This window comes from Mastomys coucha, unplaced genomic scaffold, assembly GCF_008632895.1.
Source record: "Mastomys coucha isolate ucsf_1 unplaced genomic scaffold, UCSF_Mcou_1 pScaffold16, whole genome shotgun sequence".
In the NCBI taxonomy this organism is placed as follows: Eukaryota; Metazoa; Chordata; class Mammalia; order Rodentia; family Muridae; genus Mastomys; species Mastomys coucha.
The window spans coordinates 78,888,822-78,915,359 of NW_022196898.1; the positions used below are offsets into that span (position 1 = coordinate 78,888,822).

The 26,538-nt window shown below is 44.2% G+C and overlaps 1 protein-coding gene across 10 annotated transcripts in view; it reads right to left on the reverse strand.

Moving 5' to 3' along the window:
- Sgms2 (sphingomyelin synthase 2) overlaps positions 1-26,538 on the reverse strand; it is an 83,095-nt gene that overhangs the window by 39,663 nt on the left and 16,894 nt on the right. For 3 of the 10 annotated variants that reach the window (XM_031375542.1, XM_031375541.1, XM_031375534.1), the window contains exons 2-3: positions 8,181-8,278; positions 6,680-6,766 (exon numbers count right to left, since the gene is read on the reverse strand). The exons of 6 other annotated variants lie outside the window; for them this stretch is intronic. The gene's annotated coding sequence lies outside the window, so the exon portion shown is untranslated. The remainder of the gene's footprint in view (positions 1-6,679; positions 6,767-8,180; positions 8,279-26,538) is intronic. One more of the 10 variants, XM_031375535.1, reaches the window with a different exon arrangement.

The following is a 26,538-nucleotide window of genomic DNA, read 5'->3' on the forward strand; positions in this document are numbered from 1 at the left end:
TGAGGGGAAACTGGGAAAGGAGATATCGTATGACATGTAAGTAAAGAGAATATTTAATAAAAATAAATAAATACTACCTGTACTTCAAATGATTTTATCACCACAGTGGTCATGCAAAACCAACTGGCATTATTTTTTATAAATATTTTTAAACACTCTCTGTGTGTGTGTGTGTGTGTGTGTGTGAGTAAATTGCATACACCTGTGGGGGCTCCGTAGAAGCCTGGGGAGGGAAGGCACTGAGTGTTCTATCAAACTGCCTTATTCCTTTGAGGCAGGCTCTCTCCCCAAAGCCAGAACTCACATTGTCCAACTAGGCGAGCAGCACACCCCAGCAAACCTCTTGTCTGTGCCTCCTACAGTGCTGGGTTACAGTGCACGAGACAAGGCCCTGCTTACTACCCGGTCCTACATGTGACCTTGGGTCATGTGGCTGCACAGTAAATGTTCTAAACCCAGGAGGCATCTCTCTGGCTCCTGAAGTTTAACAGTAATATGTTCTATTTTCTCCACCAAACCCTTTTTTTTTTTAAGTTGGGGAATCTTACTACATTGCCAAGATGAGCTCATATTCCTGACCGCAAGCCCTCTCTCTTCCTGCCTCAGCCTCTCAAGTAGTTGGAGCTATAGGCATAAGTCACTGCACCTAGTGTGAACTATGTTTAGCTTAACAAAACTAGGCTGGTGTGTATGTGTGTGTGTGTGTGTATGTGTGTGTGCATTCATGCATGCTGTGTTTGTCTGAGACAGGGTTTCAGAAAAAGACCTGGCCTTGAACTTGTGAGGTATCCAGAGGGTGACCTTGAGCTCCTGATCTTGCCTCTACATGGCTGTATCAGAATACACTTATTTCTAACTTTCAAATCCATAACTTATTAATGATGTACACAACACAAACTCCTTAATCACCCCTAACACTTAGGTGGAACTTACTACTTTTCTACTCTTCCAAATGCATTCCTGATTTGATCTTCCCTGCACACCTGAAATACGTATTTTTAATTTGTGCATCTGTGTGTATGTAAGTATGGGCTCGCATGCACTTCGGCACATGTGTGGAGGTCCCCAGGACAACTTGTGGAGAGCTGCTCTCTCCTTCTACCATGAGGGTCCATGGATCCAACTGGAGTTGTCGGGCTTGGTGACAAACATCTTCACACACTTCATACGGCCAGCTTGCCAGCCCAGTATGTATTATTCCTGCCTAAGTTTTGCATACAGCTCCTCTTGCTACAACTCTGACAAAAGCTCATCTAAGTGAGGACACAGGCTCAGGATGAGTTCTACAATAAAGAAAAGGGAGAGAGCTACATTGTCTTTGCTGTGGTGGAAGCCCGGATGTCAGAGATTGATAGGTTCCCATGGTGGCTTGTCCTGACTCAACAAGGTTTGTGGTCTTCCACTGATGACAGGAGTCCCCAGGCTGGGTCAGTTTGCCTCCCCTAACTTTTCCACTGTTGCTTGCTGACAGAGCAGGTGTGCCCCACAAACACAGAATGATGCTGAGTTTGTTGTGTGAGGAAGGTGACTACTTGAGGGACGGCCCACACAGGGAACCACCCAGTAGATGTTAACGGGGCCAGACTGTCTCAGGGTATCATGTGACATATGTGCCTTCTGTGGATAAAGATATTTAAAAACTAACAGTGTCACTGAAGGGTGCTGGTCAGAAGATGCAGGCCAGCACCCTGATCTTTAGTGACAGTGGGCAGACCACAGCCAAGCCTGGGTCTGATATTTAGTAGCTTTGGATTTCCGTTTTCTCATTTAGTACAGTCACACTGCTTTCCTGGGCTCCAAGGCATGTTTATAGATTAGCAAATATATAAAATTCTACTCTGAAGGGAAAGGCATCCTCCAGATGGCCGCCATTGTGGACGTGAGTCACATGCGTCTCATCAATATGGCAAGGGAAACCAAAGTGCTGGGCGCGACCAGTTTGCAGGGACAGTGCCAGCAAGTGCATGTGGAATTTACGGATGACTGTCATCTTAAATGTCAAATCCCCTTTAGAGAGGGTGATGTGTTTGCCCTATTGGAGTCAGAAAGAGAGGCGTGGAGGTTGGGCTGACCTTGCTGCTGGGTCCTAAATATTGACCACGTAGCCCATGTGATAATCTATAACTGTTAAATAAAGCTTTTGGATTCTTTTAACTCTTGGGAAAAAAAGAAGAAGAAAAAGAAAGGAACGGGGTACTAATGGTCACACCAAAGACATCTAAAGGAAGGGTAAAAACTGCATTCTCATAAAGAGGTAGAAGCAGACTAAGGCGACAAAGTAAACTAACAACTGGGGGCTCCAGGTAGAGTCTTAGTGTGACAGGAGATATTGATAGTCCCCGAAGACTTTTTTTAATGGTGGAATTACTTAGCTTGATATCAGCACGTATGGAGGACAGGTTCAAATGGGTTTACTAAGATAAGCAGTAGTCAAGTTCACCCAGTGCTATGCTCCTTCTGCACTCAGAAAAGAGAAAAAGGCCAACTTGCATGGTAGCACACTAGAATCTTGTCTCTGGTTTCCAATCCAGACTTTGCCCTTAGAAAGAATTAAATCTCCTAGCTCTCTTGTTTCTTCCACCCTACCCTATGGAAGGGATGGCGTTAAAGAGAAACTCTTGTCTTATTACAATTTAAAATATGATTTGGTTTTTTTTTTTAAAAAAAAACATGGTTCTATATTCTTCAGGTAATCTCACAGAATAAGCCACATAAATAGGTAAATAAATCATGGGAAAAAACCACCCGCTGAATTCCATTTACTACTGTTTAGGCATCTGAATAGAACAAGAAAAAAGAAAGAAAGGAAGGAAGAAAGCAAGCTAGCTAGCTTTGTGGGAGGCCTGATGTGGAATTCCCTGTCATACTGGTATGAATCTAGTTAAATAAGACAGCGCTATTAATTGTGCTTGCTGCATGAAACAAGGGCTTGCCCAGGCTGGCCTCAGACATGGCTTCCCCTTCCAAAGCATGCTCTCCCACACTTGCCTTTAATTAAGTAAGATTTTAATACACACTTCTTGATTCAGGCTCATCAGAGAAAGAAACTAATCATTAATACTACAGACAATTATTTTAAGTGGAAGCTAAAAGCTGAAAACTTCCAGAACAAGATGTGGTTAAAACAAGAAGCAAGTTCAACAGCCGGGAGTTACCGGGTGAGCTCAGAGGTCAGCCCCAGAGGAGCGAAAGGTCACTAGTGTGCTACCAGCTGACCATCACGTGGCTACAGAGCCAGTCCTTGTAACTCTAGTTAGTCTAAGTAAGTTTAACATGGTTGATATTTAATAAGCTTTTCTAAAGTATTTAAAATTGAGGCTCAGGAAATGGCTCAGTGGTTTAGAGCACAAACCGATGCTCTGTTCCCAATACCTACAAGGCAGCTTTACAACTATTATTAATCTGAGCTCCAGGGGATCTAGTACCCTCTTCTGACCTCTGCAGGCACTAGCACATAGTGAGCACTCCAGTGCATGCGTGTGTACACACACACAACACACACACACACACACACACACACATACACACCACAAGGCAAAACATGCATACACATTGGAGAAAATAAAAATTTTAAAGTACTTAAAATGCAAGGCCAGCAAGATGGTTCTAGAGGTGGAGGCACCAGGCTCAACAACAGTGTCTATCCCCAGAAGACAGAGAAGGAATCCTGCAACTTGTCCTCTGGGCATCGCATGTGCAGTATATGAATGAATAAAATGTAATGCCAATAAAAAGGGAATCCTGCAGTAACCTTCTACCACTGTAGATCAAACCCACGGCCTGTGCATTGTGGGCCTGTGCTCCACCACTCAGCTACATCCCAGCTGCTGACACTGCAGAGCTTGATGTACAGAGGCCATCCTCGGAGTCCATCCCATAGCATTAATGCTTAAGAGTAAACACTTTATCAAACAAGAATAGAACGTTCGGGTAATAAATTTTCAATCTTATATTTGATTATTTTTTAAAGGATAGCACATCACTCCAGTTTTAACCTAGATGTCATATACGTGAGTACATACATGTATATACACACATATCTGAGCCACATACTGCAGAAGTTAATGTATTATATATTTAATATATATTATATACAAGAAAACACATACACATATGCAGCATAACGTATCAGCAAATTAACATCCATCTCTGTAGGCATGTATATAAAATCTAGAATCCACATGAGAGAAAATATGTGATAATTTGCCTGATTCTTGATAATTTGTCTTTCCCTCCATTTGCCTGTAACCCTAGCCCTTGGCAAGTAGAAGGAGGAAGAAGAGGGGGTTCAAGGCCAGCCCCAGCTAGCTGAGAACCTGTCTCAAAACCAAACAGAAAGAATGTAAGTCGTCACATCTACTGAACAGAAAGGTTTGCTTCTGTGTTTTACAGCTGAACACGATGTCTGGCTAATGTAACTCAGGACTGGCTCGGGGGCAGCTCCCGGAAGCAAAGTCCCTGATGGGCTTTGGGTCCTACCACTTCCTTAAGAAACCTTTACCAGCTCACCAGCCCCACCCAGACCCAGACTGCCGGTTCAGTGGGAAGCAGGCCTCCCCCACCATTCCTCATACTGCTTTCGTGTGTCACGGCTCCCACAGGTCTAAGACACGGAACACCCTCCGGTCCAGCTGAACTCCTGGCCCCAGGTGAGTCTTACTGTCCCCATAAGATTCCTTAACATCTGACCTCCCCTCCAAAAGCTTCTGGCTTTCTAACCTTCTCCGAGATCTTACACCTGCCCAGAGTCCCACAAAGCCTCTGGCTTTCTAACCTTCTCCGAGATCTTACACCTGCCCAGAGTCCCACAAAGCATCCCGGCTTTGCTACTTACTTGGGCTTCCCTTTCCTACTGGTTCCAAGCTGAGAGGGTAGAACCCATGTCTTACAGCGATGCTGTCACTGGCCTCTAGCCAAGCACCTCTCTTCAGGACCTACAGTGGCTGCTGTGGGTACTGCCCATACACGAGAAGGCTGGAACTATCCTACATTTTGTCAAAACCCTGGAGATCCCTGAGTCAGTCACGTCTGTGTATTTGCATACCCATCAGTTAGAAGCTCCCAGAATTTCACGTGGCTACTTTGTGTAATTACATATCCCATCAAAAATTCTACAAAAAAAATTTGTCATGTAGCATGTGAAAAAAGGAAAAAAACCAAAAAAAAACGAAAGCTGCTTTCTTCTTAGGAGTCAAGAGACAAATTCTCAGGGTAGAATGCTAATGTAGCTTTTCAACATCCAGTTTCCAAAGTCTGGAATTCTGGAGATTCTTAGAAAGTTCCCTTGAAGTGGTTTAGTTACAGTTTCTGTAATCAGAATTCTCAGAACAGTAACATATCTTAATATGTTGACAATGGTCCCATTTCTCTGTGACTTCCTTCTTTGCCTTTCTACCTAATCCAGCTGTGCCTCCATGGAGGCCAGATGGCCCTTCCTTCAGTACACAGAACAACAGCTGCTCAACTTCCTGATTATTGGTGTCAACGCCCACAGCCACTTCATGTGGCAGGTGCTATCTGTCCACATCTGAGGAATGACAAGTTAAACTCAGATGCCTAGCACAGTGACAGAGGCTATCTAGACCCAGAGCCTATCTTTCCGCCACTAAGTTATGGTGTGACCTTCTGGGCTCGTAGGTTATTTTAGTCATTAGGAATGTGCTATTTTCCCTCTCTAAAGGCCATGGATTTCGTTCCCCATGAGTCATTCTGGAGAGAAGGTGATTCACTGCACACCTTTCCCCAAGTCAGCTCTTCCTTCTCACGGTCAGCCCAGAGGTAACTAACACCTGTGTTTGTCCTAGGCTTGCATCCCTCAGACACTGACAAGTGGCAGGCTACGGTACCTGATACCAGGAGTGACTGTTTGCCCTGGTCTTCGGTGACTTAAAAGAAGGGCATTTCCTGGAAATGTGGGGGTTGAACATTTCATTGTAGTGAAGCATTCAGAGTGCCGTTGCCTAGTAACCAGGAGGTTTGTGTTTGGCAGCTCAGCCCAGGTACCTCTGATTATTTACTTAGTGTGACCTTCTCCCGGCTCCACACTGACTCTCAGATTAATGCTTAACCCTGGCCCTTTCCTCCCACTTTTCTCACTGGAAGTGGAGGTTCCTTCAGCATTCCCTTTAGGTCAAGAGAATTCAAAGGGGATATGCTGTACGGAGAATACACCCATTCCTCAGAGCCAAAGGAAAGGCGAAGACTGGAGCAGGAGACAGGATTCCTGCTCCTCCAGAGAGAGCTAGCAGAGCGAGCGGAATTCTACAGTGAGGAAGTCCCCTTTTGGTCACGATTTTACCAGTGAGTTTCTCTCTCATGAACTCAGTTAACACAGCACACTCCCAACCGGTAGTGACTCACTCATACTGACCTTGTAATCAAAGAAGCTTTTCCTTTTTTTTTTTTGGTAAGAAGACCGAGTCACTTGGTGGGATCCATTCCAGAGCAGAAACACGATTTCACTTTTTTCCTCCCTTATACCATGAACTGTGAGATACAATGTGAGCAGCTTTGGGACCAAGAGACTTCTCACCCTCAAAGACCATTTGGGTGGCACAGCTGGCTAAAGCCATTTTGTTAATTTTTGTCTTGGGATTCAGGATGGAGGATGGAGGATGGAGGATGGAGTTGGGTTCCTGCAGCGGCTAGTGATATTAGTAGGGAACCGCACAGTGCTTACCTATCACACAAAATCCTAGATGAGCAGGAATCTTCAACTCCCCTGACCCCAAACGCTCTGAGCTAGAATCCCATAAGGCTCCTTTTCCTATAATTAAAAAAAATACTCTTTGAACGTGGATACCATGAAATATGATCATGTCCATTCTTCCTCTTTTTTTGTTAGATTCTCTATTTCTTGGTAATTTAATATTCAAAAATTGCTATTTTTCTTACCTGAAAACATATATATGTATCAGACACATGAATGGGTTTGGATCTTTTTGTTTGCTTTTCTATTTTTAAGTTTCCGTTTTGAGTATTCTGGGTTTTGTTTCATTCGAACGTCCTTAATTTTGGTTAACCTATCTATACACATACAAGTAAGTAAGATGTAAGCTTTGTCTCTGTGGCAAAGCCCTAGATCCTAAATTTATTTAGCATTTTTGGATGGAAGGATAACAAAAGCAATTTTACAAATTTTTCTTTTTTCTTCTTGCCACATAATATTAATTCTAATACTGGGTTTTCAGTATGCCTTATACCAATAGGTACTAATAAACACTCTAAGGATAATATGGATTTTTCTTTATTTTTGACAGCCATACAAGCTATACAAGTATAGACTTACTAGCAATTTTTAATTAAAATATTAATTTCATAAATCCCCTGCCAACACCTCCTATGGTCCCCTCTCAAATTCATGACCTCTTTTTAATTATTATTGCTGCACACATATATGTGTTTATGAATAAATATATAAATATAACTTGTTTAGTATGGCTTGCATGTATGTGTTTAGATTTGATCATCTTGTGCATCATGTTAAATCTTTATCATCTTCAAAACTGTGGTCTTTCAAAAGACATATTAAAAATTCATAGAATATTTAAGAAAAGAGTACTCTTATGATCCCAAACTACCTGCATTTAAACTTAACAGTGAGATATAAAGGGTGTGAATTGCTCCCCAAATATTTTAAAGTCCTTAGTCTTGTCTAAAGCAAATTTTCTTTAAATAGAGTTCACAGTTGACAAGTGGATTCCTTGTGGCCCTACAGAAAAAATGTTTAGGTTCATGCATGTATCACTAAGACTTGAAAGCTCAGGACTTCAGTTTCTGTGAGTTTGGACCTTAAGAGATGAATTGACTGCAGACACCTAATTTAAACTCATGAATGTGTTGCTACATGCTTCGCAAAGACTTTAACAAATTTTCCTTCCTCTGATTGACTGGGGACGCCTTGTCACTTATGCACAGAGCCCTGTCTAGGACAGCGGACCATTTGCTGCCTGTATACCCTGAGACTGAAATGAGCACTGACTGCCTTGCTCTGAAACAGTATTTAACCTTCACTTAGGCATCTTTCCATTGTGGCCAGGTGAGCACGATAGCCTTTGTCCCCTGTTCCACAGAGCCCGCAGAAGAACTGAGAAAATACACAACTCCCTATCACACAGGGAGATAAATATCCGGGTAATCACAAGTTTAGGGTTATAGCAACACAGAGCCAAGGACACAACCTTATTCAGAAAGTACAGGGAAGGCTTCCTGGAAGAAAGGCGTTTTCAACTCAGATCTGAAGGACGGAGAGGAGTCGTGCTATCGAGTGAGGGGTCGTCTGAAACAGAAGACATGGTATGTACAAAGGAGAAGGTACATGTTTACAAACAGGAGGCAAGTCAACTTGGCTGTAATGAATTAAGTCTGGATCTTAGGTAACCAACAAGAAAAGACATTCGAATTTTGTCCAAAGAATAATGCAATCTGGGGGTAACATTCTCCCTTTTGTATTTTACAACCCCCGCTAATATTCTGGAAATGACCATTAGATCATTGCTACACTAAAGAATAAATAAACACATGAGTCTGAGTCTAACCAGTTTCCTGTGGTACCAGTGAGACGTTATCATGTGTGTGGCTCAAGGAAAGGCTGACGAGCTAATGGTTCAGCTGGTGAACAAGGAAGACGTGAATTCAAGCCCTATCCTGTCATATTCTAGCAAATCACTTAGTGCTGGGGAAAGTCACCTTGAGGCTGGAAGGAGAACCAAGAGTAGAGTAGCTACTCAATAAGGCTGTTGTGAAAACCATGAGGTAGCATGTGTAAAACCCTAGGAATGGCAGCTGCCACAATGTCCCTCCGTGTTCCTGGTCACCCTCAGAGCGAATAATAGCTGCACATCATTCAGTGCCAGCTGCTATGATTAACCCTCATTGACTGCATTTTGAATCACACTGGGTACGAGATTCTGAATGTGTCTGTGGTGATATCTCCAGAACGGAAGAGGGGAGACCAACTCTGAGGACCCACAATATAAACTGGGGTCCCCAAACTGGATAAAAAGGAGAAAGTGTTAGGCATCAATAATTTTCATTCTCTCTCTTTCTCCCTCTCCCTCTCCCTCTGCCTCCCTCCCTCCTCCCCATCCTGTGTTTTCCCTCCCATAATGGTATGTCTCTCCACCAACTAAAATGAACCCTTTTGTTAATGAGCTTCCCTCCTGGCATTTGATCTCAGCAACGAGAAAAGTAACCAACAATCTGAGAACTGAGCTAGGGAATGCTGAGTGTCCAAAACCATTGCTCTTGACTATTGAAAACATAACCTCTTCATTTGACCTTTGCCAAAAGGCTGAGGAATGATAAAACATGTAAATTCTTGGGGTCATGAATGTAGCTTAATGGTAGAATAACCTGGAGTATATATGAGGCCCGAGGATCAATCCTCAACATAAATTAAAAAAAAAAAATCATAAAATAAGAGCGTCTTTGTTGTTGTTTTCAACCTTTATTTTTGCTCTATGTTTATGGGTAGTCTAGCTGCATGTATGTCTGTGTACCAGGTGCATGCAGTATCTGTGGAGGCAAAGAGAGAATGTTGGATGGAACTGTAATTATAGATGGTAGGGAGCCATCATGTGGGTACTGGGAATCACACGTGAGTCTTCTGGAAGAGCAGACAGTGTTCCTTTTAAATTATTTATTTTATTATTATTTTTTATTTTATGTATGTGAGTATACAGTCACTGTCTTCAGACACACCAGAAGAGGGCATCAGATCCCATTACACATAGTTGTGAGCCACCATATGGTTGCTGAGAATTGAACTCAGGACCTCTGGCAGAGCACTCAGTGCTCTTAACTGCTGAGCCATCTTTCCAGCCCTTAAACTCTTTAGAATAGTGGTTCTTTTTTTTTTTTTTTTTTTTTTTTGGTTTTTCAAGACAAGGTTTCTCTGTATATCTCTGGCTGTCCTGGAACTCACTCTGTAGACCATGCTGGCCTCGAACTCAGAAATCCACCAGTCTCTACCTCCCAAGTGCTGGGATTAAAGGCGTGTGCCACCACCGCCCGGCAGAATAGTGGTACTTAATGTTCCTAATGAGGCAACCCTTTAAAACATTTCCTCATGTTGTGGTGAGTCCCAACCATAAAATTATTTGATTGCTACTTCCTAATTGTAATTTTGCTACTGTCATGAACCACAATGTAAATAACTGATACGCAGGCTAGCTAACATGCAACCCCTGTGATAGGGTTATTTGATCCCCAAAGAGATGATGCCCCACAGGTTGAGAACTGGTACTTTAGAACTGTCTTAATTCTTTTAGGGACAGCAGCTTAAACAGATGCTTAACACATCTATTGACTTTCTATTTCAATATTTTAAAAATGTTAAACAGGTTGCTAGTGCAGCATCATTACATACCAGTCTTATTTCAGCCTTGGAGCCTTACCCTGGATAAAGACAAAACAATGTAGTCCTGAAAATGGGTGTACACAGAGAGAGCCAAAATGGGACGGTTCTACAACTGGATATTTGCAGTTAAGCTTCAGAATCAAACCAAACTAGGAAATCAGATTATTTAACTAAAATCCTAAGGCTTAGAATACAAACGGAGTTACGTAAAACTATTTGCTTAGTAATCAAATTACAGAAAACCTGAATATAGTTATAAGCCCGAGTGCAAACACTGATGATCGAACAGCCAGTGGTAGACTTTATGAGTCTAGAACTTAGAGGAGCTTAGATGTGCTAAGACCGTCAGATGTGCTGAGACTCCTGGCAAGACTCTGCCCCCTCTCCATTATTCAGCTATAAATGCCAAATCGCTATTTGGGAATCTGTAAGACAACATATAACACACTAGGCTGCAAGTCAAGACACAGTGTTAAAAGTCAATAATGTGGGTTGGAACAATTGGGTCACTGGCTGGTAATATGGCAAGCAGACAGACTATCTTAGTGATGTCGACTGTCCCGAGCGCTCATGAGCAGCCGCAGTCCAGTGACTCACAGAGAGGCCTTGTGGAACTTAGCATTCAGTAATGTTCACCCCAACGATTGACTACAGCAATCAAGATATGAAGGAAAACCAGCAGAGAGTAAAGGGCCGTGGGGCTCCTCCAAGAGGCCTCATCAAGTACACACACCAATCCTTCAGTTGTACATGAGAAATGTCATAGGCCAGGAAATGCCCTCGGAATGTCACTACCTATGGTTTTTATTCAAGTTGGTCAGTTATCTACACTCTCCAGGCATAAACACAAGACCCACACTCCCATTAGGAAAGCAAGTGTTCATTATCAACCTTCGTGTTGGTTCAAACAGTGTAGGCGCAGAGAACCGCTCTCACCAGGGTGCGGTGGAGACTTCCTCCAAGCCCAAGTTCCACCTTGCCAGCTGTGGTTGTTTCACTGCAAAATGTCCCTCATGGACATTTCAAAACTTGCTTCCCAGTTCAGAGGTTTACGAGGTGCAGCCTTGCTGAAGGAAGTACATCCTTGGAGGCAGACTTTGAATGTTTAAAGCCTTCCTCAACTTCCAGTTTGCTCTCTCTGCTTTGTGCTTGCCCAGTGAAGATGTGAGCTCTCAGCTTTCTGCTGCATGCCCCGCTACACAATGGACTCTCTCTGGAACTATAAGTCAAGCAAATGTTTACTTCTAGGAGGTGTCCTTGCGTTTGTGCTGGGCAGTGCATGCTGTTGGTCATGGCGTTTTATCACAGCAACAGAAAACTAAGACACCAGTTAAAGGACTAACTTTGCAAGCAGGACCTTCTAATGATAGTAGTCTCGGGCCCTTTCTGTCAACTCAGTTGTGTATACTGATGTATCACAATTGGCTTCAATAATGGACAGCACTATAGAACAAAGGTCTCACTCTTAGTAGGCCACGAGTGTCTCAGAAACACATTTACCCTGTGTGCTTAAAGGATTTAAAGTATAACGTTTGACTCAGTGCTCCAGAGGCAGAGGCAGGTACATCTCAGTGACTTCCAAGTCAGATTGGTCTACATAGCAAAATCTAGGCTAGCCAGAGATTCTCAGTGAGACCTTGTTTCCATAGCAACAACAACAGCATCACCAATAAAAAGTCTGAACCAAGACAACAACAAAGAAATGTTCACTTTCCAGCTGGACACTGTGGTGCAATAATACCAGCACTCGGCAAAGAAGGGGAGTCCAGGTCAAGCTGGGCAACATGGTAAGTCTAGCCTCAGCATGGAATACATAAACAGTGAGAGCTTCCATCAAAAATCCACAAACCCACAGTGGGGGAGAGCATGGCTGTGGGAGGGGGGATGGCTCAGCAGTTAAAAGCACTTGCTATTCTTGTAGAAGACCAGGGTTAGGTTCCCAGCACCCACGTGGCTGCTCGTAGCCCTCTATAACTACATTTCCAGAGAATCCTATGTCCTTTTTTGACCTCCTTGTGTATCATGCATGCATATGGTGCACATAAAAGCAGGCAAAACACTCATACACATAAAATAAAGTTAAACATCTAAAACACAAACAAAAAAACCCCCAAAACCCACAATGGGGCTTGAAAGATGGCTTAGCATTCAAAAGCACTTGTTATTCTTGCTGTGGACCCAAGTTGGTTCCCCAGCGTCCATGAGAGATGTCTCCCAACTGTTTATAACTCCACTCCAAGGGATCTGACACCTTCTTTTGTCCTCCACAGTTCCCACAGCTATGTGGCATTCATACACACACACGCACACACACACACACTCTACTAAATATATAAATACCATCTCAGTCTGTATAATATGATTGTTTCCTTTTTAAAAATTACCCTTCAGCAGCATGTATGATTTAAAAAGCTGAGTTCTAATCTGGCTTCCTTCTCCACGCATCCCTTTTAAATATGCCACTGAAAACTGAGACGTCATTAAGAACCTGATACCAGCTGCTCTCCCAAGTTCCTGGTAGGGATATGATAAAACTCATATACACGGCCTGCATGGGGGAGGTTAAAGAATCCCAGTCAGACTGCACACGTGTGTGCAGCTTTGTGTAATTGCACATATGAAAAGCAACGTGTCTATTTATTCATTCTGGCGGTGTTTAAAGACAACCCCACAACCTACATTCATTCTGGCGGTGTTTAAAGACAACCCCACAACCTACATGTTCATCAAAAGGTCACTATTTACATTGTGATACATGTACAATGGATGACTCTGTGGATGCTTTTAAAGGGAATTAATTCATAAAATGCCCTCTACATACAGTTAGGAGGAAATTACAGTGTGGTATGCTATACCATACACTGTTTATATTATGAAGGAGGTAAATAAGAGTTCATTTGCTGCTGGGCAGTGGTGGCACATGCCTTTAATCCCAGTGTTTGGGAGGCAGAGTCAGGTGGATTTCTGAGTTCAAGGCCAGCCTGGTCTACAGAGTGAGTTCCAGGGCAGCCAGGGCTATACAGAGAAACCCTGTCTCGAAAAACTAAAAAAAAAAAAAAAAAAAAGAAAAGAAAAGAAATTCATTTGCTTATTTAGACATTCTAGCATTCTAGAAAGGATGTTTTTGACACCGACAACCCAGGCTGAGGTGGAGGCAAACTTTAGATGAATTCTGTGAATTCAGAAAAAAAAAACCACATTGGAGTGAAAAACGGTAAACTTGAATGGTAAGCCTTTCATTTTTCAACTCAAGTTGTATCAATGTGGCACTGTTTATTTTTGCCTGTTGTTGTGATGAACTAAAATCCTGCAGTGCCTAGAATACAGAACTGAATTATTTTCCAAAGCAGATATCCTATCAACCACTTCCTCCACTGTGTCCATCCGCCATCTTGCAGGGACTGTTCCCAGGGTACCTGAGGCGGCACCAATCGCCTGTGCTTCCCTGCTCCAGCGGGTTCTGGAGGCAACATGGGAGCATTTTGTTTTGTTTTGCTACCTTCTAACACTGAAAAGTGCTCCTGGCAAACAGACAGAGTTGGTATCTGTAGAGTAGATCAGTTCTTTTCTTCACCCAAAGCCCGTGGGACAGACAAGACCATAAGATGGAAAGCCAGCATAGCCATCTAGTATTGAAAAACCGCTTTCCTTCCTCTCGCAGCCCCGAACAGACATTCCAACCCAAGCAACATTCCTAGAATTATTCTGAATTTTACAAAGGACGAGCAAGCCTGCAGAATGTTGTGTAGGACAATGAACCTTAACTGATGAGGGGGAAAAAAAAACAAAAAACCTTTAGTGACTTTTTTGTTACTAATGTGTTTATTGTTATGTGTGTGGGGGTTTTGCCTGCACGTAGGTCTGTGCACTGTGTGGAGGCAGTGACTGTGGAAACCAGAAGAGGGCATCCCAGCCTCTGAAACTAGAGTTAAAGAAGGTTGTGAGACACCATGTGGCTGCTGGGAACCCTGCACAGCCAGAGCTGGAGGAGACGGTGCTGGATTAGCTGGAGAGATCTACAGCCATGGGAAAACACGTTGTGCCCCAATGCAGCAGCATACCTCTGTGCCCCGGTCTAATGGATCTGAGTTGCTCTCTGGCAGAGAAGCATCTAAGGGAATTAAACAACTCAGAAGCATATTCCTATCTGTGATGGTCGCTTAGGGTTCTAAGTTCTTGTGGTTAAAACATACTTTACTGTATACCACACCACAGGTGGGTTTTCTATAATGGACTATTCATGAGAGAACATATCCTAGCTAGGAAGGGTGGTTTTCACATCAGTCTGAGACAGGCTAGAGTCATTTTGGAATGAGGAAATGTGTCCACCAGATGGGTCTGTAGTACATGTTTTAAAATTGATGATAGATGTGGGTGGTGTCAACCCTGAGTGGTCCATCCCTGGGCTGGTGTGCTGGGTGCTCTAAAAGAGCAGGCTGAGCAAGCCACGGGGAACAAGCCAGGAAGCAGCATCCCTCCATGGCTTCTGCATCAGCTCCTGCCTCCAGGTTCCTGACCTGCTTGAGTTCCTGCCCTGACTTCCTTCAGCAATAGAATGCAACCAGAAAGTTGTAAGCTGAAATAAATCCTTTCAGCAACAGGAACCCTGACTAAGATAGGGCTTGTCCTCTCTCAGACACCCCCATACTGTATATGGACACTATTATGCATTGAACCCCCCATTACTACTTCACATAGTCGGAAGTAGGGCTGTGTTCTAGTTTGTCAACTTTCCCATGTAGCTTACTGTTCTGGGAACAATTTAAGATTTTTTTTTCCCTTAAGGTAAAACACTGTTAAAATATTTCACTGCAACATACGGACTGGACATATTTTTGCTACACAATGTGGTATTCCGATACACAGTATGCAATGATCAAATCAGGCTAGCCAGAATCCCTGCCATCTTACTCATTACCTCTCCCCACCGTGTGTGTGTGTGTGTGTGTGTGTGTGTGTGTGTGTGTGTGTGTATGTGTGTGTGTGTGTGTTCATGAACATCCCAACCTTGTTATTCTGAAGTAGTGTTGATGTTATGTAACCATTGCTGAGGTTGTAAATGGACTCCCACACTTCACAGTGGTCTATGTGGTACATGGCTGTAGAAAGCAGATACAGAGGCAGATTCTACTTGCGGGTCACAGGCACGGTGTACCGCAGTTGGCATCCAAAATTAACCCTGTGCATCCCTGGACAAACTTTCTTTCCTCAAAGAGGCCTTTTGGGACCCCTTGCCCTTGTTCTACCCTGCTCTGCATTTTCTTCCCCCTCAGTGCAGCTCCCTAACAGCAGTTACTTAGTCAACTGGTAGACAAGGTTCCAGTGCCTCCAAGTTCTCCTCCTGTCTGAGTTCCTGCCCTGACTTCCCGCAGCAATGAGAGCTGAAATAAATGCTGTCGTCAAAGGCTTCTAACTACCTTTCACAGGCAAAGCCTGGCAGAGTTAGTTGATGGTTATATATAAATATGTGTTCACTGACTAACTCATGCTGAGTCACATGTTCAAAAATGGGATCGGTGGCCCATGTTTGTAACTCCAGCAGCTGAGAGATCCTAAGGCAAGGGGGTCAGGAACTGGAGGTGGGACACACAGGGAGTCCCTGTCTCAATAAAACAGAGGGACAGTTTCACAAGCCAGCTCCTGGCTAGGAAGATCGGAAGTCACAGAGGCAAAAGGATAAAGGGAGAGATGCCACTACCTCACTGTTTGGCACTGACTTTGTAACTGTTGGCCTGGAGGCTTTCAGAGGCAGAGCGTGAGGGGCGTGCCTACAAGTAGATATCAAAGAGGGGCAGAGCTGGGCATGGTGCACACACCTTTAATCCCTGCATTCAGAGTTCAAGGTCAGCCTGGTCTACATTTTGAATTCCAGTCTGGGCTCATAGTGAATCCTTTTCTCTTTCTTTCTTTCTTTCTTTCTTTCTTTCTTTCTTTCTTTCTTTCTTTCTTTCTTTCTTTCTTCCTCCTTCCTACCTTCCCTCCTTCCCTTCCTCCCTCCATTCCTCCCTCCATCCCTTCCTCCCTTCCTTCCTTCTGCCTCCCCTCCCTCCCTCCCTCCCTTCTTTCCTTTCTTTTTTTAGAAAAGTAAAGAAAAAAGAAAACAGGAGAAAGGAATGCACCACTAATATATATGGGTGCGGTCAGAGTAAAACTGCATAAAGAACTCACACAGTGTTTCCTAATTATAAACTCTGAAATTTAAAATATCTTGAAACGCCACACTGTACTTCACTCTGCCCAACATAGACTGCGTGTCTGAACCGTCCCAGGAACAGAAGGCCACCCTTCTCTTCATGTTTAAAGCCCAGAGAGAGGGCTTCAGGAGGGGTTACCAGTCCACGCACGATAGGCCCTGCTTTCTCCAGTGTGTGCACCCTCCCTGGCTCAGTCTATTCTCCAGTGTGTGCACCCTCCCTGGCTCAGTCTATTCTCCAGTGTGTGCACCCTCCCTGGCTCAGTCTATTCTCCAGTGTGTGCACCCTCCCTGGCTCAGTCTATTCTCCAGTGTGTGCACCCTCCCTGGCTCAGTCTATTCTCCAGTGTGTGCACCCTCCCTGGCTCAGTCTATTCTCCAGTGTGTGCACCCTCCCTGGCTCAGTCTAGCTTTTCCCTCCAAGGCACAGATTGTGCTTACATCCAAACTTCCAAACCTTCAGAGGAAAAAAGTTAGAAGCCACAAGAATGTCTAACAGTGAAAAATAAATTATTTGAAATTTTAACAAATGCCTGTAAATCTTTACAAGAGGGGGAAAAAACCCTTCCCATTTCAACATTGGAACTGAAAAAGTATTTACTCTGACCAGTGAGCAAAGACATTCACATTTTAAAGAATTACTATTTTCACATAATAATTAGTCTTTAAAAACCCCAAACTCTCAAACTGCTATTCAGCTGTAAAATAAAATTTAAGTCTTAGGTTTTACAAATATGAACAGAATTTAGCGGAACATATTAACCAGGACATTGTTAATGACAGTGAAGTACAAACTACTTAAGTACACAATAGCTAAAAAAGCATTTAAGTTGTGTTAAATACAAGGGGATAATTGAATACTCCTGTAACACGTGTTATTGTGACCAGTAAGAGGTTCCTGATAAAACTCGAGGCTATGGAACAACATTAGGTGTCTCCCTATACCCTGTTTCTTTTTCTTGATTTACACTGAGTTATTTTACTTTATATGCATGAGCATTTTGCCTGCATGTATGTACGTTCACCACATGTGTGCCTGGTGCCTGCAGTGGTCAGCAGATTCCCTTGGGATTGATGGATGGCTGTGAGCCATGCATGACGTGGGGGCTGGGAACTGAGCCTAAGCCCTCTGTAAGAGAAGCAAGTGCTCATAACCACTGAGCCATCTCTTCACTCCCCTCTCCAGTTTCTTGAAGGCTTCACATGCAAATACAAAGATGACTACAGAGAAAACCTATCTATACGTTATTTACACTTCCCTCTTATTCAGGAACTAAGTTTTCCTAAACAGGGGCTGCTATCATAATTAGAGAGAGAGAGAGAGAGAGAGAGAGAGAGAGAGAGAGAGAGAGAGAAGGAAAGAGAGAGAGAGAGAGAGAGAGAATACATCTGCAGATGAAGAAGAGTCAGAAAAGGGAAAGAATGAGAAAGGTGGGCAGAAAGCTTCCAAGACAGACTTGCAAGCATCGCTGCCATAGCCAGTCTCTATAGAAGCACATCCGATTATCACCTCGTACTAAGGATTGAAACTCTAAGCCCCAGTTCTCCCTGTCTTCACTACATATTAGGGAACTCGCGTTGGTGAAGAAATAAAAATTCTCACTCCTAGTTTACTAAATGTTTTCTTTTGAACAAGATGCCCCTTGTGGTTCTACCACCAAGCAGCGAGATGGCCCACCACTCTGATTAAATGTAGCTTAATTACATAGTTGAGAGATTTAAAGTACAGATACCCACTATGACTGCTACTCTTCCTTAAATAAAAATAAATCCTATCTTTGAAACCAGATGTGAAATCGAGCACAGTGGCACATACCTGTCACCCTAGCTCTGGTAAGGTAGAGGTTGAAGGACCAGGAGTTCAAAGGTCAACCTTTGCTATATCGGAAACCTAAGGCTAGCCTGGGCTAGATACTGCAGCCTTTAAAAACCCAAACAGAGAAAGAGAAATGAGGCTCAAAGTAAAAATGAATCAAGAAGGAATTACTAAATATGAAGAGAGAAACACATTTACCTGTGGGTGGGGCTCATCACATCGAAGTTCCTGGGCTAAGGTCCCCTCTGCTCAGGTAAAGGAGACCGCTGTTGGGGACAGAGTAATGCCAGCGAATGTGGATTCTATGCCAGAGGGATCGGGTGGTGTATGCAACCCACCAGGTTAACTGGTATGAGACGGCTGCTCTAAGTATCCCAGCAGGGTTAAGTCTGTATTAACCATCCAGGAACGAGGACTCTAAACTCCTATACATTCTAGAGCTCTGTCTTGAAAGTAATTGAATCCCAGTAAAATCACATGTTTAAGTAAAATAAATGTGAAGATGGTAGGGTTAGAACAGGGAGGTTGGGAGCACAGAGGAAGGTAAAGGTAAGAGCTAGCAGCTGGGGACGAGACAGTCACTGACCACACAAGAGCGAAGGCTGGGACTATGCAGATGCCTTGAGCCCAGACAGCAGGACTCCATCTTCCCCCTGCTCGATTGGCAAGGCTTCCCAGTGGCTTGTGTTGTGCGTGCACTTAGGGCTCAGGGGGCCTGGATGCGATAACACTCACCTCAGACATAGTCATAAAACTTTAAAATCCTTACCCATGGGCTGCTGTCTGTCCTGGAGCAGTCCATGACAACCCCTCTTTAGAGGCTGTTTAGCTATACTAACTTAACCATCCCTTTGCTAAATAAACTCCCATTAAACCGGCTCTTGACGGAATTCGGTCCTTCAAGGTCCCCCTCCTGGAATTCGGACTGTATCGGCTACAATGCCTTGGTTAGCAATCCACTTCCTGTAGTTACCCACATCCCATTGCAGTCCCAGCCCTGCTGTTTATCCTTGTTGGGCTTCTGAGATGTTTTCTTGCTGGGCCTTCTCAGTAGTTAGAGAAAGTTGCTTCTTCTGGAGTTAACATGGCTTTAGCAACATCCATCTCAGACATCTATGCCCCGAAAGGCTCCAGCATTCCTTCAAAGAAATCCCCAAATAAATCTCCATGGCAGATTTACAGAAATGTATTTGACACAGAAAACTCTTCCGCATCCTAAGTACCAGAAGAAGGGCATGTGTCAGAGAACGCAATGGAAGTAAAGAAGTTGAGCTCTCGGAAACTCAGAGCTATTTGCTGTCCAGACGGAAATGAAAAACTAAGATACCAGGAATAACTGGAGAAAAGGGAAGAAGAAAACCACAAGTAACTTGTGGGCAGCGGAAGATTTTGCAACTGGATCTTGAGTAAGGTAAAGGAAGATGGCACAAGACACTCAGAAGTCTGGCGCTAGGAACCTGAGTGCGGGTGGGCAGGCTCATCGGGAGATGATGAAGGGTGCTGAGTGCGGGTGGGCAGGCTCATCGGGAGGTGATGGAGAGTGCTGAGTGTGGGTGGGCAGGCTCATTGGGAGGTGATGGAGGGTGTTGGGTGTGTGGGGCTTGGGGAGGGCCTGCTGGTGGAGTTGAAGTCCACATGAGTTCCAATGGACTGTCAATGGTAATTGGACACAACTGTGCTGTCACTGCATATCACAACTCAGACATGTTTCTTCCCTTGAGTCACTCATAGCTAGGGCCTACCTACCCCTAAGATATCAGCAGGGCCATCAAAAGGGAGGAAGATTGAGATTGTTATCTAACCTGGGGGTCACAACTTGCCATCTGTCCTCAGTAAGCCAAAAGTGTTAAATTAAAATCAGAAAGCAGAGAGGGGCTGAGTGATGGCTCAGTGGTTAGGGAGCTTACGGCTCTCCTGGAGCACCTGGGCTGTTTTCAGCACTCACACGAGGCAGCTCACAACTGCCTACAACTCCAGCACCAGGAGATCCACACCACCCTCTGGCCCATGGGGGAACCGGTATGTAAGTGATGTACATAAACTCACCCAGGTGTGCACGCACAAGAGTATACACACACACACACACACACACACACACACACACACACACACACACTTTACTTTGGTGACATGTAGTAATATGCTAGTTGGTGAGCCGCCTTCTAATGGTGAATACTGAGAGACAGGAGCAACGGGGCTTCCTGAGGGACACAGCATGGGTCCATCCGAAGACCTGTTCCCCGTGACCTTCAGGAAGCCACTTGAATCTCAGAGAACTCAACCTCACTGCAAGCTTCACTCTTGTTTTCCCAGTACCTAGGACCCTGCCCGATGACTAAGATACGATTATCAAGGATGCGCTGAGGGAGACTGGTGAACATGGTGGACCAGGAATCTTTCTAATCTGTCCCAGCTTCTTACTGCTGTGTGGTGTACAGCAACAGGCACAAGGTACACAAAGCTGTTTAAGTTTAAGTTAACTGAAACAATGCCCACCCTTGGCCCCATCAGGCATTTCAAGTGCCCACTGGGTGCTTTGGCTGCTGTAATGGACGCAGAACTACGGAACCGTCCTCACCGTAAAGTTCTGGGCAGGCTGGCTGTCAGGGTCTGTTAGCGTGTGACAGAAGCACACTGTGCCCATGAAAACACAGCCCTGGAGCCTAGAAACTCCTGTCGATGAAATCCAGGGGAATCTAAAGAAACAGAGCACGCCCTCCAAGAAATCAGTCTATCTTGCAAGGCCTGTTTCTCATAGAGAAATCTAGAGTCTCTAACAAACTATGCTTCAGCAACTGGGCACTACATAGCAAAAGCATAGAGGTGCTGATGTAGAAAATCACAAGAAAATATGTACATGATCATGGATGGTTGCTGGGAATTGAACTCAGGACTTCTGGAAGAGCAGTCAGTGCTCTTAACCACTGAGCCATCTCTCCAGCTCTAGATACAACATCAAAATCATAAACGGTTAAAGAAAACAGTGGATAAGTTGGATTTCACTAACCTACTGTTGGCAAAAAGACAGTAAGAGAAGTAAGACAATTCACAGACAAGTGAATACATTTTCCTTTCGAAATACATAGCTAGCAGAGGGCTAACTCCCAATGCAGAGGCAGAAGGGACCACCCAGTGCTTAAGAACACATGTTGCCATTGCAGAGAATCCAGGTTCAATTCCCAGCACCCACACGGGGCTTTACAAACATCGGTGGTAACTCCAGTTCAGGGAGATCCAGTAACTTCTTATGACCTCTACAGGCACCAAATGTACACGTGATACATATACATACATGCAGCCAAAACATTCATATATAAAAGAAAATATAAATCTAGTTCTCTGTCTGATTAAGAACATTGTTTCTGTTTTGCTTATTTTGGTTTTTTGCTTGGTTGCTTGGGTATGTGAAGGTATGTGTTTGTCTGTGTGTGTTTGTGTTTATGTGTGTGTGTGTGTGTGTGTGTGTGTGTGTACCAGGTATTGAACTCAGGGCCCTGTGCATGTGAGGCAAGTTCTCCTACATTCTGGAGCTAGTAAGAATATTCTTGCAAGGATGGTGATCTGGCTCAATGGGTAAAAAGGTGCTTGCCGCCAAGCCTGAAGTGGATCCTCACAGATACACAGCTCCATCAGAAACCAAACTGTAATGATCCTGGCAGGAGTGAGGATCTTCCAGAAACACTGTGCCCGCCCATTGGCTGTCTGATGATTGAAACAATGGTCTCTGAGAAACTGGAATTTCCCTGGGAATCTCATGCTGGGAGGATGAAAAGGCTCAAGGCCAGGGCCACCTGGAGCAGGAACCTGCCTCCTGGAGAGAGGCTACACAGCCAGGGTGGTGACTCTTCTGAGGATGTTGCAAAGGGGCTGGGACAAAGGTGAGGAGGGCAGGACTGGCCCTAGCCTGCTCAGTCGAGCATGTTCCCTGTCTCCTATTTAAATCTAAGCTTCAATCTAAGATCCTGAGCGTGGAGTTTGGGGGATGTGGGGGATCCACTGGACCTCTTCGTTTGTAATTCTGCTAAAGGGGGCTGCACAGAATGTACCTTCCTCTGATTGTCTCTGTCACTTCTTTGACTAGTTAGCATACTGACAGAGGGTGGCAGAGCCTCGTAAGTCAGGCTACAGGGCTTGAGCTGTGACCCTAACAACGTGGGTAACAAAACCAGACCAATGGCCATCCAAATCAGCTACCAAAATCCAAGTATGAGCAGTTAGCCAGCATTTGAGACAGCTAGATTCCATTTAAACATGAACTACTGCAAGTGACTCCTCTGGGTATTAAAGAGTCATGCCTTACAAAGAGTATGTACTCACTTTTTTTTTTTTAAAGATTTATTTTTTTTTATATATGTGAGTATATTGGTGCTGTCTTCAGACACACCAGAAGAGGGCATCAGATCCCACTACAGATGGTTGTGAGCCATCATGTGGATGCTGAGAATTGAACTCAGAACCTCTTGAAGAACAGTCAGTGCTCTTAACCATTGAGCCATCTCTCCAGCCCAGCACGCACATTTTCAAAGCCCTTCTTTATGTATAACCCCATTGGTTACACATTCCCATCCCTACAGTGATATATTATGCTCTTAAGTATTTTAATCGCGTCTCAATAATTGACCGTCTCAATTCCTTCTAAACAGATAGCCCCCAGGCCTTGCACTCCACCATTACACAGAAACACATCTACAGAACTACCAGCCATGTACCAAAGGTATTTCTCAGCAGTTTTCAAAATTCCACCCAAGCCCTACACTGTAATTTCCAGTACAAACAATTCATCTTGAAAGATCTTGTGGCTTCTAGGGACTACATTCACAGCAACAAATTACACGTGGACGGAGGCCGCCTCCCTGGATGCCCTTTATAAAGTAGCATTCACTCAAGGCACAGCGAGTTTACTCTTAATCTCAGACCACAGGCTGGGAGAGACCCTGGAGCCTTCTCAGGCCCAAGTCAACCTCAGAGGGAGGCTGCCCTGAGGACTGGCCTCAGCCAGGCCACCTCCCCACGCCCCATCTCCTGTTGCCATGGCATCCAGAGCTAACAGCTCATGTTGACAAGTGTATCTATGGCAATTCGTAGCTGACACCACACTTCTTTCCACTTCTGCTTCCAAACCCAGTATTGAGAAACCATGGGTAACACTGAAGAGTTTATAAATCAATGGGGCGGGCACACTCGAGAGCTTGACTTGTTAAATCCTGGATAAGTTAAGCCTCCAGCTAGGTTCTTTTTACAGACAGTCCCTCCTAAATTAACATTTTTTTTTTTTTTGAGGACAACTTCATATTGAAATGATTAGGTGATTCTTAGGATGTAAATGCAGCTAATTAATCACTTGAGTATGTGCTCAGCCCTAAGGCATTTGTAATGTTTTAGTGAAAGGGAGGCTAGAGGTCCATTCTTTTAGGAAAGGAAATTGGAGTTTACTAACAATGGGTTTTAATAACGATGAAAGTATGCAAACTGAGACTGGTGATGGGTGGGGAGAGGTATGGAAAAGGACAGTAAGTAGTACATGCCCTAGAGTGGACATGAGTTCTCAAGTGTATCATTTAAAAGACAGAATCCAAGCCTGGTGTGGTGGTACATGCCTTTAATCTAAGCACTCCGGAAGCAGAGATAGATGGGTGTGTGAGTTGGAGGCCAGCCTGGCCTACATAGTGAGTTCCAGAACAGCCAAAGTACATAGAAAGAGCCTGTCTTCCCACTCCCCCACCAAAAAAGAAATTATAAGAATTCATCCTGGCATCCTCCAGCCAAAGGAAAACGGGGCAGGGCTCAGCCACCTGTGCGAAGGATGCAGACGGGATAGAAACGGAGCTTGGTGACGGATGCCACTCATTGCCTTCCTTTGTCCTATCAAACCACTCAAGCAACCTTCCTAAACCACAGCCTTCCGCATGGAGCGTCATTAGCATCATCTGCACACTGATGAAAGGCCATTAAAGAAATCCCAGGAGGCTGAGGCAGGAGTACTGCCAGGAGTTCATGGCCAACCTGGCCAGAGGATGAGACCCTGCTTTTTAAAAAGTGGAAAAAGAATAGAGGCCGGAGAGAGGGCTCCGAAGTTAAGAGACAGCTTTTGCAGAGGATCAAGTCTCCGCTCCCAGCACTCCCTCAGTGGCTCACAACCATCTGTAATTCCAGTTCCAAGGGATCTATCGCCCTCTTCTGGCACCTTCTGGAACTGCATTGCAAGCGGTACACAGCCATACATAAAGGCAAAACACATACAACATAAAAACCAATCCATCTCAAAAGAAACTTAAAAAAAAATAATGGAGCAAAAACTAGGTTTAGATTATATCATAGGGCAGAGGTGACTGTGTGGATACGCAGTTAAGGATCAATGAAGACACAATGGGGATGTAACTGCAGAAGACTGGAGTTGTGCATGGTGAATGTGCCACTGTCTACAGATCATCAGATCAACTGGACACAAGAAGCCTGGTTGATGAGACAAGTTCTCTCCACAGAGCTACACAGGTCCTTCTTGCACACTGTAACCCACAGACACAGGCAGAAAGCGGATCAGCTCCCTCATCAGATGTCAAACACTCTTCCTTTGTCCCCCAACACCCAAGTATGGTGGGCTTCTCCCACATCTGTAGACATGCAGAATCTCTCAGCTCAGCAGTGAAAGGGTCAGTGACAAGAGTGTCATATTCGGAAACTTTTTCCTGTGTGTGTGTATGGAGAGCTAAGGGAGACAGAGTCTCTCTCCATGTAGTCCAGGCTAGCCCCGGACTTTAAATCCTCCCGTCTCATCCTCCCTAGCCGCTGGGATTACAGGCATGCACCACACACAGACCCCAAGCTGACTTTTCTTGAAATGGCTGCTAGTTGCCAAAATTCCTTCACCTCTGAGATACAAGTAAAAATTCACATTTTTCTCTTTATCTCTATCAGAGGCAATCTGCCATGATCTTGAATACTATGAATGTATTAAAAGAATCTATAAATCTGCCAGGTGGTGGTGGTGGTGGTGGCGGCGGCGGCGGCGGCGGCGGCGCACGCCTTTAATCCCAGCACTTGGGAGGCAGAGGCAGGCGGATTTCTGAGTTCGAGGCCAGCCTGGTCTACAGAGTGAGTTCCAGGACAGCCAGGGCTACACAGAGAAACCCTGTCTCACCCCCCCCCAAAAGGAAGTAATTTCTGATAAGAATCTATAAATCAATTACTTAAGCTTTCCATACATTAAGTCTTCAGGCTATAGAATAAGCTATGCACTCCAGATGGTCACCATGTCCCTGATTCTGGCCACAGCACTCTGAAAACAACACCGAATTAGTTAAAATGTACCCTCCTCTCCACCAATCTTCATTTCTGCGCTGAAACATAACAACATCAGACTGAGTCTCCTTGAAGCCTTTGGTTCCACCCCGCCCAGCCTCATGAAGTAGTTTGTTTGGTTTTGAAGTGTCAGCACCATGGGAAGCAACCTCTTAATGCTGTGCCTCTAGACTTGGTCTCTGCTTCAGGGGTTTAAAATCCAGGTGAAAATCCAAAAGCACTGTGTTAAATACAATGGAAGCCTAATTTTGACTGTCTTAAAAGAAGCTATCAAGGGGCTGGAGAGATGGCTTAGTGGTTAAGAGCACTGACTGTTCTTCCAGAGGTCCTGAGTTCAAATCCCAGCAACCACATGGTGGCTCAAAACCATCTGTAATAAGATCTGATGCCCTCTTCTGGTGTGTCTGAGGACTGCTACAGTGTACACATATATAATAATAAATAAATCTTTTAAAGAAAAGCCAGTGTACACACATATAATAATAAATAAATCTTTAAAAAAAAGCTATCAAAAATAGGACCATTGTCAACGGGGGTGCTTCAGTTCCCTTCTATTGCTGTAAGAGAATACTTGGAGCTGGGTAGGTTATAAAACTACAAGGGTTTATTTACCTCAGGATACAAAGGTCAAGGTCAGGCACCCACACCTGGTGAGGTCATGGCAAAGTGAGTGGGGTACAGGCACATCAAAGGGAGTCTTTTATATCTAGTCACTCCCTGGGTACCCCACAGATCCATAATAATTAACCCATTACTGATCTCACAGTCCATTGGCCTCTAAGGAAGCTCTCTGGTTCCATTTAACATGCCTCATTTGCTTTATATTTATTTTGTGTATACAAAAAACTCAAGCTCTTAAAGCAAAAAAAA